The sequence below is a fragment of the Vespa crabro genome, chromosome 13 (assembly GCF_910589235.1).
Source record: "Vespa crabro chromosome 13, iyVesCrab1.2, whole genome shotgun sequence".
Classification (NCBI taxonomy): Eukaryota; Metazoa; Arthropoda; class Insecta; order Hymenoptera; family Vespidae; genus Vespa; species Vespa crabro.
In genome coordinates, this window is record NC_060967.1 from 1,317,501 (window position 1) to 1,332,500 (window position 15,000).

The window sequence follows — 15,000 nt, forward strand, 5'->3', positions numbered from 1 at the left end:
ATATATATATATATATATATATAAATCGTAACGATTTTCGGGACTCAAAATATATTATTGGGATTTACGTAGATAGGTACGTAGGTACGTAGGTACGTAGGTAGGTAGGTAGGTAGGTAGGTAGGTAGGTAGGTAGGTAGTCTCTCAGACGAAGGGATATGGCAATTTTCAACACAAGTAGAAAAAAATTTTATCGACGTACACGTTCACCGTCCTTACCATAAAACGGCACGTGCTTTTCGCCAATGTATTTTATTAATCGATCGTAAATCAATCGAGGTAGCGAAGCGTTCACTCGCTTCTCGTATTTTAATTCGCCCGGTGAGACTCGTGTCTCGTATTTTTTATGCCCGAATTCTTTCATGTTATTGGATCTTAATTATTATTTATATATCATGAGCGAATAATAAAAATTGTCATGATTAATACCAGTAATAATTTTCAATGTTAACATATCTATATGTACCTCCTATACCGATGTATATATATATATATATATATATATATATATATATATATATATATATTTACTTAATATTAGCTATGAACTTTTTCTCTTAGAATTTTAAGTTTAAATCGCACGACGTTACAGGCATTGAAGTCACCGAAAGCATTGATGTCTCTACGTTTAAATCATTATTTCTCTCTCTATCTCTCTCTATCTCTCTCTCTCTTTCTCTCTCTTTCTTACTGCGAAAGAAGTACCTATGAAATGTTTTTTCTTTTTTTATTCTTCTTCTTCTTCTTCTTCTTCTTCTTCTTCTTCTTCGCAAAGGAACATAATACTTGTTTGTTTGTTTTTTTGTTTATTTCTCGCAAAGGAACGTAATCTTTTTTATTTTTTTTTCTTTTTTCTTTTTCTTTTTTTTATTTTCTTCCCCTATATAAAATAGTTTCGATCTAAGAACTCGATTGGTCGCGTCGCGTGCGGCTTCGTTTGTCTCTAATGAGAAGCACTCGAGAACTGATATGAGAAATGCAACAACAACGACTACGACTACGACAACGACTACGACTACGACAACGACAACGACGACAACTTGCAGTACCGTTGCACGTGATTCGATCCAGTTATAGACGAAGTCAAACCTCTCCCTTTCCCTCTCTCTCTCTCTCTCTCTCTCTCTCTCTCTCTCTCTTTCTTTCTTTCTCTTTCTCTTTCTCTCTCATCCTGTTTGAAGAAAGAGAAATTCACTCGCAATCTTGTCAGGCAGCATTGACGATAAAAAGAGAGTCATAATCATTAAACGATATTTAATTCTTAATAATACAATTTTGTATCGAGGAAAAAAACCACAATAAGAAAGGAACAAATAATAAAACGACGAAATAAAAAGGAACGAAGTAAATAAATAAAAAAAAAAAAAAAAAAAAAAAAAAAGAAAAAAAGAAAAAAAAAATAGCTTAAGAAAAAATTCAACGAAGAAAATTCACATTACGCTTTATCGTATAATTATGTCGTTCGTATAATTATAATCGTTCTCATTGATTGAATCGAAACGAAGAAAGGTAACGTTGGATGTCGTTCGGATGTTCGTAAAAAAAAAGAAAAAAGGATAAAAGAAAAGAGAGAGACAAAGAGAGAGAGAGAGAGAGAGAGAGAGAGAGAGAGAGAGAGAGAGAAATAAGAAGGAGAAAAAACATAACATTTTATTCATACTAACTGATATATTCTTATAAGATGGTCGGAATGGAGATTAGGGAGAGCGGTGAGATCGCGAGAACCGGCGGGATGTTACTAATATCGGATGGAAAGTGTGTAGTGCATTAACATGCGTCGATGCGTCGTTATCCCGGATGTCCTGTCGGATTTCTCGTGATTTCCTTCATCCTGAAATTAGTCGTGGAAAGTGACAGTGGCAGGATGTGTTTCGCGCGAGAATCTAGTTATATATATATATATAAACACACATTTATATATACATATATATATATAGTTATCTCAGTTAAGAAAAGATATATATATATATATATATATATATATATATATATATACAAAGAAATAAAAAAAAAAAAGAAAAAAAAAAAAAAAAGAAAAATGAATTCAAATCGTTCTAACGATAAGTTTTCTAACATCATTTCCAGCAAACTCATCACGTTTTACGATCACGTAGAAATTCTTCCAACTTCTTTATTTCTTTTTTTTTTCTTTCTCTCTCTGTTTCTCTCTCTCTCTCTCTCTCTCTCTCTCTCTCTCTCTCTCTCTCTCTCTTGGTTTCTTTTGATATTATTCACGACGACGTATAATGAGAACGTTTGATTCGTTAGAGAAAGAGAAAAAAAGAGAGACAGAGAGACAGAAAGAGAATGAGAGAGAGAGAGAGAGAGAGAGAGAGAGAGAGATAAAAAAGAAAAGAAAAGAAAAGAAAAGAAAAGAAAAGAAAAGGAAGAGAGTCTTTTAAAGACGTCTGTTACGTGAATCAGCCTCGATTCTGACGTCTCTCGAGATCGTACGCGATGAGGACAGGCACGATCCAGTTTTCGGTTTCTAGAAAGTCGGGATGAGTCGGGCGTGGTTTATATCTCTCTTTCTTTCTCCTCTCCTCCCCTCCCCCCTCCCCTCCCGTCCCTCTCTCTCTCTCTCTTTCTCTCTCTCGTGGCCTCTCCCTCAGCATCGTCCTTGTTGGTATGATTTCTCTCCCGGCATTCACCTACGGTTTGGTATGGTGTGGCACAGGTAAGTAAGTAAGTAAGTAAGTAAGTAAGTAAGTAAGCAAGCAAGCAAGTACGTTAAACCAGGGCCGCCGTTGCATTCGATCGAAATGCATCTTCTCTCTATCTTGTTCTCTCTCTCTCTTTCTTTTTCTATCTCTATCTCTCTTAATTAAAATAAATCAACGATATATACATGTGTATCGTTCGATCCAATTAAATCGTACCGAAGAATGAAAGAAACGGTTTACTATTAACTTGCAAATTAATAACGCGTGTACGATTTCTTTATTCTCTCTTTCTCTCTCTCTCTCTCTCTCTCTTTTTATAACGTTTAATTAATTAAGAATCATTTTAATAAGTTTTAAAATTAATTAGAACGAAGTTAGAGCACAGTTTGAGGAGGGACGGCTGAGAAGAGGGTTTGAGTTAAAAAACAAACAAGAAAAAAGAAAAAAAAAAGGAAAATAAAATGAAAGAAAAAGAAGAGAAAGAAAACAAAAAAAAAAAAAAAAAAAAAAAAAAAAAGAAGGAGAAGAAATCGATGGGAATGTTAATGCGATTGAAACGATTATTATACGTTTTTAATATCGTTTAAATAATTACGATAAATCCCCGAAAGGCCCTCCCGATCCTGCTGCAATCGCCGGTAAACATCGCTCATGTAACGCTTATGACCGTAAGTCACTTGTTACTGTCTCTCTGTTTGCCTTGTCACACGCAGGAAGGATTTCAATCGGTCCCTTTTTATTCTTTTTTTTCTTCTTTCTTTTTTTCTTCTTTGCTCTCTCTTTCTCTCTCTCTCTCTCTCTCTCTCTCTTTCTTCTTTTCTTTGCTCTCTTTTTTTCTCTCTCTCTCTCTCTCTCTTTCTGTTTTCCTTTCTCTTTCTTTCTTTCTTTCTTTCTTTCTTCTTATTTCTCGTCTTCGTCCTCTTCTTCTTCCTCTTACGAATTATTCTCACGAGATTTATGACGAACGATCCCGATGACTTTCGATAACGATCTTCTTCGTCGTCGTCCTCTTGTTCGCCATTAATAAATTTCAAAAGTTACCTGCAAACGCATCGCAATTACTCTCTCTCTCTCTCTCTCTCTCTCTCTCTCTCTCTCTCTCTCTCTTTTTTTCTCACGGGAGAGAAATGCTTTTATTTCATATATTTTTTACAATCGCCGATCGAAGAACGATCATTGTCGTTTAGACGTGCATTTTATGTTTTTTTTTTTTTTTGTTTTTTTTTTTCTTCTTCCTGTTCGTGAGTGACGAATATAAGACAAAAGAAAAAAAAAAAAAAGAAAAGAAAAGAAAAAGAATCAAAAGGGAAAGGGAAGATGAAATAAGAAAAATATAATGGCCAGGTGATATTGGTGGTAAAAAGAGAGAGATAGAGATAGAGAGAGAGAGAGAGAGAACATGGCTTGTTTTTAACTCGTACACGGAGAATCCTTTCGGCTCTCGTTTTATAACGTTGAAACGTGGCCCTGGCCGGATTGCGTCGAGCAAGAGGAAGATTTAAATCGTTTCCTTTTCTTCTTCTTCTTCGTCTTCTTTTTCTTTTTCTTTTTCTTCATCTTCGTGCTTCGTCTTCTTTTTCTTTTTTCTTTTTCTCTCTCTCTCTCTCTCTCTCTTTTCCTTTTTTATCCTTTTTCTTTCTTTCTTGTTTTATTTTCTTCCTTTTTTATTTTATGTCGGGCGTGACGTAACCTTTTTTCTTTTTCGAGAGAGAGAGAGAGAGACAGAGAGAGAGAGAGAGTAAAAAGGCGGTGTGTCGTGTCCTTCCTCACTGCGCGCGAACGAGTACCTGTACGAAATCCGATCGTTCTTAACGATAAGCGAGCACCAGAGAAGTGCCGGCATTTAATTACGACGCGCACCGTTTTAAGCACCGCCTTGTCGGAGATAAAGTGCGCGTACGTCGCTAAATTGATACATTGCGCGACACGAAAATATTGCGCTTCGTGTATCGCGCCTGAAAATTTTCGATACTCTCGAATTTTTTCTTTCTTTTATATAAGAACAAAATATATGGATATTATGTGTATATATATATATACACAATATATTTTAAAAAAGAAATTTTTCTTCGTACTTTCTTTAGACGACGGCCCAGTTCATTCATAATTAGAATTCTTCTAATGTATATTCGATATATATATATATATATTTTTTTTTTTTAATTTTTCGTCTTACATAAATACGATTATTAAATAATCCAGTTATTAAACGTGTCTGTTAAAAATATATATATATATATATATATATATATATATATTCATTTTTATTCTTAATTTGACTATAATATTATTAAATGGTACGGTTCTTGATAATGATGATTTTCGAAGTGCCCATAAGGAAATAATTAAAATGCAAATCGAGACATCGATCTTCTTTATGCGATACGAAAGTACGGGTTAAAGTTCAAGAGTTTGAGCTTGAGTCCGTACGAATATTCGGGGGAAAAAAAGAAAAAAAAGAAGAAAAAAAAAAGAAAAAAAAAAGAAGAAATAAAAAGAAAACAGAAGAAAAAGAGGAAGACGAAAGAAAAGGGAGGGAAGAAAGGACCGAAAAAAAAAAAACGAACGGAAAAGAGAAAAGAAAGATTTTTAAATATTACTTCCATTCGTCTTGACAGATGATACCAAGACGTGTATCCTTAATTAATCATGAGCGAATAGTAGGCGGGAACGGATGAGAGGAGAAGGGGAGTAGGGTGGGCGAGGAGGGAGGGAGGGAGGCAGGGAGGGAAGGGGGGGATTTTCATACTTTGAGAGTTTGGCAATGTATCGTCAGAATTAATTTTGTCGAAAACATTATGTCGTACTACATTACACGGTGTAACTATCTATATACATTTATATATATATACATATATATACATATATACATATATACATATATATGCATGCATAAGTGCATATAGTTACGTAGACGGGACTCAGTGGTTAAGTAGAGTGGAAGAGAGAGAGAGAGAGAGAGAGAGATGGTAGGGTAGGGGAAAGAGGAAGGAGGGAGAGTCTGTATCGTCGATAATCCGATGATTATTATTTATGATTTCGCCTCCTCTGTAATGTTAAAGGCTGGCATCACGCGTTTCATTCTCTCAAGACGGTTATCGTCGTACCGAAGAAGGAGAAGAAGAAGATGAAGAGGATGAAGAAGAAGATGAAGAAAAAGAAGACACGAGAAGACGACTCCTCGCCCACGTACGTACGTACGTATATTCTCTTCTCTTTTAATTTTATTTCCTAAAACGACAACACCAAACGATAAATACACATAGTATACATCCTATGGTTACCATTGATTGGATAATAGAAAAACTTTATACAGAAATCTTTTCTAACGTCTATTTATCTCTAAAGAATTCACGTGTCTACGATTATACTCGTCATCAATTTGTTTTATTAAATATCTTATTTATACGTGAAGATAGATCGTGAAATAATTATTAATGTTAAATCATTAAATGGAAAACATTGATTTATCATTCGCAAAACGTTTAATATCCAAGTTAACGTGTAATATCACGTTGGTTTATAATGGAATATTAAAAGAAAATCGTTTAAGTACCGTTTCAATTCGTTTACGATGGAAGTAAACTAATATCTAATCGGAAGAACGAGAATAGAAAAAGAAAGAGAACAGAGAAAGAGAGAGAGAGAGAGAGAGATAGATAGATAGATAAATAGATAGATAGATAGATAGATAGATAGAGCGAGAAAGAGATAGAGTAAGATCGAGGTTAATCGAAATTCAATGTAGATCCTGCGGAGTGATTCAAGGCTGATCCTCGATGAGGATGGAGCAAGAGAAATGAATCGGTAGAAGTAATAGTATTGTGTTGCAATACACGTAATGTAGGTAATGAATGATCTCTTTCAGTGAGATTATACATGGCGAATATGTGTGTGCGTGATTTGAGCCTGTTAGAAATCATCGAATCTTTAACACCATGATTTTTATAAAAAAAAAAAAAAAAAAATAAAAGAGGGAGGAATAATAGAGTGGGAGAGAGAAGATATCGAGATTTCTTAGACACAGTGTTTAATAGACTTTTACGAATTTTTATCTGATGTTAACTAAGTAAATTTACTTAATTGTTTGCTTGTTTGTTTATTTAGTAACGCTTAAGAAGATCAAAATATTTTTTTTTTTTGTCACTCATCCTTTTTTAAAAGAAAAAGAACTATTCTATTAATGGATATATCGAGTTCGGTTAGACTTTCTTCTTTCGATGTAACAAAAGATCTTTTAAGTGTAGACAATGCATCAAAATGATGTTAATCTCGATTCTCTCAAGGAAAAACCGTGTCATCCATGTTTCCTCTCGCACACACACACACACACATATATATATATATAAAATACTCTTCCTCTCATTTTGCAGCAGCAGTACCAGAACGTCCATCTCTCTCTCTCTCTCTTTCTTTCTCTTTCTCTTTCTCTCTCACTCACTCACTCATACGTTCTTACTCTTTTCATCTTTCTACCAATAATAATATAGGTACCGTTCACCTTCATTCGGAGTAACAAGCGGGTTAAACGTCCGTCTGAAAATAATTAGGTTCCGTTCGAAAATTATCCAATTATTATTCTCCATCTTTATCTTTCTTTTTTTTTTTTTCATTCTTTATTTCTCTCTCTCTCTCTCTCTCTCTCTCTCTCTCTCTCTCTCTCTCTCTTTCTCTCTCTCTCTCTTTCTGTCTCTGTCTCACTCTCTATAAATGAGCATATCGATGCACACACGGAGAGAGAACTCTTACGAAGTTGCGGAAAGCGTATGAAAAAATCGCTCGCATTCCTTTTACTAACGTAGCATTCAACGGAGGATTATAATTGCGGCGATTAATAATACGCGTGCTCTCGACGTTATTGAGAAATTTAATCGATCCTGCCACTCCTTCCACGTGTCGGTTTCTCTACCTACCACCACCCCCCACCCCACTCTTTCTCTCTCTCTCTCTCTCTCTCTCTTTATCTGTCTATCTATCCATCTGTCTATCTCTTTATCTCTTCAACTCTCTCTCTCTCTCTTTCTCTCTCTCTCTCTCTCTTTTTTTTTTTTACTAGAGTTAATAATACAATAAAGAACGAGAAATTCTTTCTTATCGAAGATCACATGGATTACTATGTACCTACTATATAGTTAAAGGAGAAAAAGAAACATAAAGAGAGAGAGAGAGAGAGAGAGAGAGAGAGAAGTACATCCGGTGACAAAGTAGTTCTCAACATCGAAGAAAGAACTCTGAGCGAAATCCGTTGGTTCGTGTCGACACTATAGGCGTTCAAACAAACACACTGTCATACCCTTGTCTATAAAGTATATATATATATATATATATATATATATATATATATATATATATATACTTTATATATATATATATACACTTTACGATCATTTTCTCGGACTATTAGTTCCGCTCAAAATGGCTTCTGCCCGCCGGCGGATATCCGAGTTTGCGAAATCTTTTCTTGAGCCCCGATTTAAAATATGACCGCTCCTGGCTATACCGATGGAAAGTCGTGCGGTGCGGTCAGAACGTAAAACTCTTGAAAATGACTTTTCGTCCTTTCGTCCGTTCGCTTTTGCGAATGACTTTAATCTCTTTAAAGCAAATATAATCTTTCTCTATCACCATCCCACAAATCCCACCACCACCACCATCATTATCATCATCATCATCATCATCATCATCATCATCATCATCATCATCATCATCATCATCATCATCATCATCATCATGATCATGATCATGATCATACTAAAGTAGATGATTTTCTCAATCGATAGAGAAAGAAAGGTAAGGAAAGGAAATAAAGAAGGAAGGAAGGTGGTTGTAAAAAGAGATATGGATCTATCGATCGATCGATCGATAGATCGATATCGATCCGTCGCGATTTTTTTTACATCCTAACGTAATTCGAACGTACGGAAGCATGTGCTAGAACATAGATAGATAGATAGATAAATAGATAAATAGATAAATGGATAGATAGATGGATATATAGATACTTAGAGAAGGTGAGAGAGAAAGAGATAGGGATATGTTTAATATTAATGCGTGGGCGTGCGACCATGTTTCTCTCTCGTATAGATCTATCGCCAAAGGATAAGAAGCTTAAAAGGAGTGAAATCTGCGAACGAGATAAATAAAGTAGAGTAAGAGTAAGAGTAAGACGGAGAATGAAATAGATAGACAGACAGAGAGATAGACAGAGAGAGAGAGAGAGAGAGAGAGAGAAAGATCGAGCGATGCCACGCTTCGAGATCGATGTCCGAGCGACGGTGAATTCGATCGGAGATTTTAGAAAGCGGCCTTCTAATTAAACCGTTAACTTGTCGTCGCTTTTTGTCTACCCTCTTACCCTCCATTTCCTCCTCCTCCTCCTCCTCCTCCTTCTTCTTCTTCTTCTTCTTCTTCTCTTCCTCCCTCCTTTTTCTTTCCTCCCTTCTTAACTTATCTATCCTACCTTGATGTTGCCAACAGCAGCAGCAGCAGCAACAACAGGTTTAATTGGACGATAATTGGCAGATCGTAATATCGACGGATACACGAATATAATCCAGAAGCGAAATTTTCCTTTTGAGAAAGAACAATGTAATAATAACGCAGTTTGATAGGTTGCTCGTAACAAATCCGAGATGAGGCGCGTAACTCTCAGTCCGAAAGCAAACGCGAAAGATAGAGAGATAGATAGATAGAGAGAGAGAGAGAGAGAGAGACTTTCATTTCCTGAAAACGTTCGCTTCCGTAAAAATAAAACTCCCGTAAAAAACGTTGTTGTTGTCGATTATCCGTTTATATCTCTTACAATAACGATAACAATAACAATAACAATAACAAAAACAATGATGACGACGACGACGACAAGGACGACGTTGATGTTGATGTTGATGTTGATTTTGATTAAAATATTATATGAAACATTTTTTAATATCGGATAATATCAAATGATATCTTTCTTTTTCGTTCTTCTTCTTATTCGCTTCGATTGAACTTTCAAATATAGAATACAATACAACATTTAGAGATCGTCGCAAGTGAGAGAGAGAGAGAGAGAGAGAGAGAGAAAGGGTTCTTTTTCTTTCTTTTCTATTTTTTTTTTCTTTCTTTCTTTCTTTCTTTTTTTTTCTTTCCTTACCAACGATTATACTTCAAATAAATAAATATACAAAATTTGAAAATCTTTGCGAAAAAATCTCGAATAGATTTTCATGAATTTTGCTTACGGTACCTAACAAAAACATCGGGGAGTAAAAATTCTTCGGGTGGCCTGATTTCTCGTTCTTTCTTCTCTTTTAACTTTCTTTCGTTGAATCGAGTGACCGATCCGATCGATCCCATCGGATTCATCGTATCCAACGAATCGATCCTTTGAATTCGTCGACCGTGATCTCACTCGCTTTTAAGACAGAGAGAAAGAGAGAAAGAAAGAGAGAGAGAGAGAGAGAGAGAGAGAGAGAGAGAAAGAGTGAGACAGAATCTCTCCCCCATGTTTTTCTTCTCCCTCCCTTTTTACCTTCTCCTTTCCGTACGGTATATCTACGGTTTTCTCATGAAATATTCACGCAGTACGACGAAATCATCGTTTGTTAGTCAACTGACTCTCTGTTGCTTATCCTTTCTCTCTCTCTCTCTCTCTCTCTCTCTCTCTCTCTCTCTCTCTCTCTGTCTCTTTCTTTCTATCTATCTCTCTCTTACTTTTTTTTCTGTCTTCGCCTTTTCCCTCTTTAACCTTTCTTTCTTTATTCACTTTATCCAATGATGATCCGACATATACAAACATACAAAGCAGACAGAATATAGTATAATACATAGACAGAGAGAGAGAGAGAGAGAGAGAGAGAGAGAGAGAGAGAAAGACAGACAGACAGATAGACAGACACATATACATATGATCGTAGCCTATTGTCATCCCTGATCTCATTTCTTTTTTTTTTTTTCTCTCGCTTCTATCGTTCCCTCGCACGTGTCACATTAGATCTCCGAGTTGTCATTTCTTTTTTCCTCTCCTTTCTTCTCCATTTTATTTGATTTTCTTTTATTTCATTTTATTTTATTCTTCTATCCTTCTTTTTTTTTTTTTTCTTTCATTCTTTCTCCTTTTTTCTTTTTTCTTTTTTCTTTTTTTTTTCTTTTTTTCTTTTCGTTTTAAATAAATGATAAAATTATTATTGATATATTTATACAGTGATTGTAAAATGAAAGATGAGGATTCTCTATTTTTCTTTTTCTTCTTATCTTTTCTTTTCTCGTTTTCTTTCGAGAGAAGTAATTTCTTTCGGCCTGAAACTTTTATACCTTCGATTATTATCTCCTCTGTAATTAAACGATGAGATTATCGAAATGGACTTCTTTCTTTCTTTCTTTCTTTTTTGTTTTTTTGTTTTCTCTCTTTTTTTTTTTTTTTTTTTTTTTCTTTTTTTTATCGCATAAGACTCGATTCGAATTTTTATCATGTTCGAAGAATCGCCAATTCGTTTTTGCGATCGCACGAAAGATTACGAAAAATTACGAGGATATCAGAGATCGTGATATGAAAAACAAAAAACATAAAATAAAGCAGAAAAAGAAGAAGAAAAAGAAAAAAAGAAACGAGGATGTTAGAGATTAAATGCTAATATTAAATATGCTTGAAGAAATATACATATCATTTATAATTATCGTATGTTGAAGGGGACTAGTGAATGAGGGGGTGAGGGGATAAGAAAAGAAAAAAAAAACGAAGAAGAAGAAAAAGAAGAAGAACAAGAAAATAAATGACCTGTTCGATCTATAAATATATATATATATTTATATATATATATATATATTCTCCTGACGTTTTACGTAATACAATATTATTATTCGCATGATAACGTAGTACGTGAAATATGATCAATCATTAGTATCGTTAAATGAATTAAATTTATAATTTTTCTTTAATTCTATGATAAAATTAAAAATTTTACGAGACGAGAGGCAGGATAGATAGGTAGATAGGTAGATAGGTAGGTAGGTAGGTAGGTAGGTAGGTAGGTAGGTAGAGAGGGAGGTAGGGAGAGAGGAAGGGTGCAAATGCGTGTAACCTTCGACGGTGACGTATGAACTGATCGATCGATTGAACTAACACGTGATCGATGCACGTGCATTTAGAAGGAAAGTGAATAATATGTATCTACGTATGTATAAATTATATATATATATATATATATATATATATATATGTATATATTTTACATAGGTATATAAATAGTTTTCACTTTAGTTGCAAATCTTTGAACACGAGAAAATGAAAGAGAAAAAGAGAGACAGAAAAAGAGACAGAGAAAGAGAGAGATTTACAATTAAAAACTTTTTTTTCTTTCCTTTTTTTTTTTTTCATTTTATTTTTGCTCTCTCTCTTTCTCTCTCTTTCTCTTGGTGTGGGCGTTCACATTTTATAGCTTATCTACGATTGACGATGCGTCGTCGACGTTGTTGCTCTTCAAAGAGCAAAAAAAGAGAAAGAGAGAGAGAGAATGAGAGAGAGAGAGAAAGAGAGAGAGAGAGAGAGAGAGAGAGAGAGAGAGAGAGAGAGATTGAAAGACAGAGATTAACAATAGCATCGCAGTCGCTGCTGCTCGAATTTAATTTAAAGGCAGTAAGACAGTCCCCATTGTGCCGCTTCGAAACGTATAAATAGACTCGTCGTTTTACGTCTATGTATATACATACATACATATTATATATATATATATATATATACTATATATGTAATTTTATATACGTGAGAGAGAGAGAGAGAGAGAGAGAGAGACCCACGCTCGATCATGTAAAGAACAACGAAGGGACTTCGTGTGCTCTGTTCTAGTACCGACTGATTTACATTTACAACCGTAAGCGTCTGTTAAATTAGGGATTTAAATGATCTCGTCATTTTCCCGCTCAAACACGTCTCACATATACGTCAGAATATCATTCAATGTTTCCTCCTCCTATCGTATGAAATGCGAATGAAAGAAATTTAGAAAAAAAAAAAAAAAAGAATAAAAAAAAAAAAAATTACAACAGAAAGAAAGAGAGTGAAAGAGAGAGAGAGAGAAAAAGAGAAAGAGGAGGGAATGCGAGAGAGAGAGAGAGAGAAAATGATAGAGATAAAGAGATGAAGAGAATGTATTAGAAAAAAACAAAATAATTAAATAAATAAATAAATAAATAGATAAAGTTGTACTTCGATTCGACGTATCGGTAACGTCATCCAATGACCGTTTCATTATCGTTCTTAAAGTCGGGAGGGTTGCGAGGTGAGGACACATTGTTCGTACCTCTGAGAATCTCCCATGATTGTCATGCTCCTTGTTCTATCTCGTAATAGCTGTGAGGTATTCAAATACCGTGCCACCGACGCACGTTTTGCTTGGATCGTTGGGCAATAAGAGAAGGAAGGAAGGAACCTGTTGTTATTGGTTTCTCCTCTACCTTTACACTCATCCCATCCCCTCCCTTCCCCACACCCCCCCCCACTACACCCCGATTCATTTCTCCTCTTCACGAGTTTCTTTGTTTTTTTTTTTTGATTTGTTTTTTCCTTTCTTTATTTTTCTTTTTTGTCGAAAGAAAAGAAAAGAAAAAAAAAAAAGAAGAAGAAGAAAGTGCAACGCTCCGAACGATAGGAACGAATTAGAAAGATCATACGCGAATATTAGGATCAAAAGTTGATCTAAAAAAAAAAAAAGAAAAAAGAAAAAGAAAGAATAGCTTAAAAAGTCTCGTTGAAATCGAGTTTTAATTATCGATCCTTCGAACTTTTGACCCTATCTCATATCGAATACGTTAGAACATATTTTCATGTATCTTTAATCCAATTGATTTATAATTATCGAGTAATTATTTTTCATCGTTTGATTTAGAATAACAATAAACTTTCCTAATCGTAGCCAACAAGAGAGAGAGAGAAAGAGAGAGAGAGAGAGAGAGAGAGAGAAAAGAATTAGAAAGAATTGATCGTATTAAAAATCTAATTATGTTGAATATTTATATTAGATTGTTTAGATTTGATTCCAATAATTTTGTTCTTTCTTTCTTTCTATCTTTTTTTTTCTTTCTCTCTCTCTCTTTTTTCTTTCTTTTTTTTTTTTTTTTTGATAACGATGAGTCAAATTAAATGGCGCCAAGTTTCTCTAATACTCCTTTAAAGTTTAATCATAGATCTTATCTATCGGTCGTTAAGATAACGATTTGTCGCTTGATCTTACGATCATTCCCGAAAAGCGTAATGGCGTCTATGAATAATACATAACAAATACATATATAAAGATATGTATATCTCTGGTCTCGTAAAGAACAAATTCTATCGATTGGTAATCGAAACCAATGTTATAGAGAAAGAGAGAAAGAGAGAGAGAGAGAGAGTGTGTGTGTATGTTAGAGAAAGATAGATAAATAGATGGATGGTTAGATAGATAGATAGATAGATAGATAGATAGATAAAGAAATCGTGGGCGTTTGAAATAATCTCGCGCTACCGTTCCTTACCAAATATCATTCTAATTCTTAAGGGTTATCGACGTGAAATACAAGAGGTAAAACGATATTATTCCTTTTTCAAAATTTATCGACGTCGTTTACATTCGAGTTAAATTGTTGTCCTTGGACATGGGCACGGTTCGCATCATGAGTCTTCTGAGTACCTAAGTTAAGTACTTGCCTCGTGTCTATCGTTGCTTCTAAGATCGCGACGGACGGGATAGGTAACGTAAATTTATGAACGAGGAAGACGGCAGAGAAAGAAGGAAAGAATGAATGAGTGCGAGAGAGAGAGGAGAGGAGAGGAGAGGAGAGAGAGAGAGAGAGAGAGAAGGAAAGAGAGAGTGAGTGAGAGAGAGAGAGAGAGAGAAGGAAAGAGAGAGTGAGTGAGAGAGAGAGAGAGAGAGAGAGAGAGAGAGACAGAACATAGCTTTTGCGGAACGAAGCGTTCTGTGATATAAGGAAGAACGTAGGCGTATAAGCTTGACAGGGAATCGCAAGCGCAGTTTGAGAACTGGTCGAGAGAGATTTAGATTTAGAAATAGAAATAGAAATAGAAATAGAAATAGAAATGGAAATGGAAATAGATAAAAGGAGGATAGAGTATAGGGAGACAGATCAATCCATCGATCGATCAATCGATACACCAAACGATTCTAAATGAGATTTTATTATAAAAAACAAAAGAAAATAGAGAGAGAGAGAGAGAGAGAGAGAGAGAGAGAGATTAGAAATTAGAAACAGGTAGGAATTAATTGAAACTTCGAGATCGATTCGGAATTTATCAATTATTTACAACATCGATTATTTCGTCGAGATCAATTACATTTAAAAAAAAAAAAAAAAAAAAGATCTACGT

General features: G+C 34.8%; 2 protein-coding genes across 4 annotated transcripts in view; one reads left to right on the forward strand and one right to left on the reverse strand.

Annotated features, from left to right (window-relative positions):
• Window positions 1-15,000, forward strand: part of LOC124428643 (polypeptide N-acetylgalactosaminyltransferase 3-like) — a 35,978-nt gene that overhangs the window by 14,425 nt on the left and 6,553 nt on the right. For both annotated transcript variants that reach the window (XR_006943248.1, XR_006943249.1), the window contains exon 11: window positions 5,726-5,860. The gene's annotated coding sequence lies outside the window, so the exon portion shown is untranslated. The remainder of the gene's footprint in view (window positions 1-5,725; window positions 5,861-15,000) is intronic.
• LOC124428644 (Krueppel-like factor luna) overlaps window positions 1-15,000 on the reverse strand; it is a 21,367-nt gene that overhangs the window by 2,175 nt on the left and 4,192 nt on the right. The gene's annotated exons all lie outside the window — the stretch shown is intronic.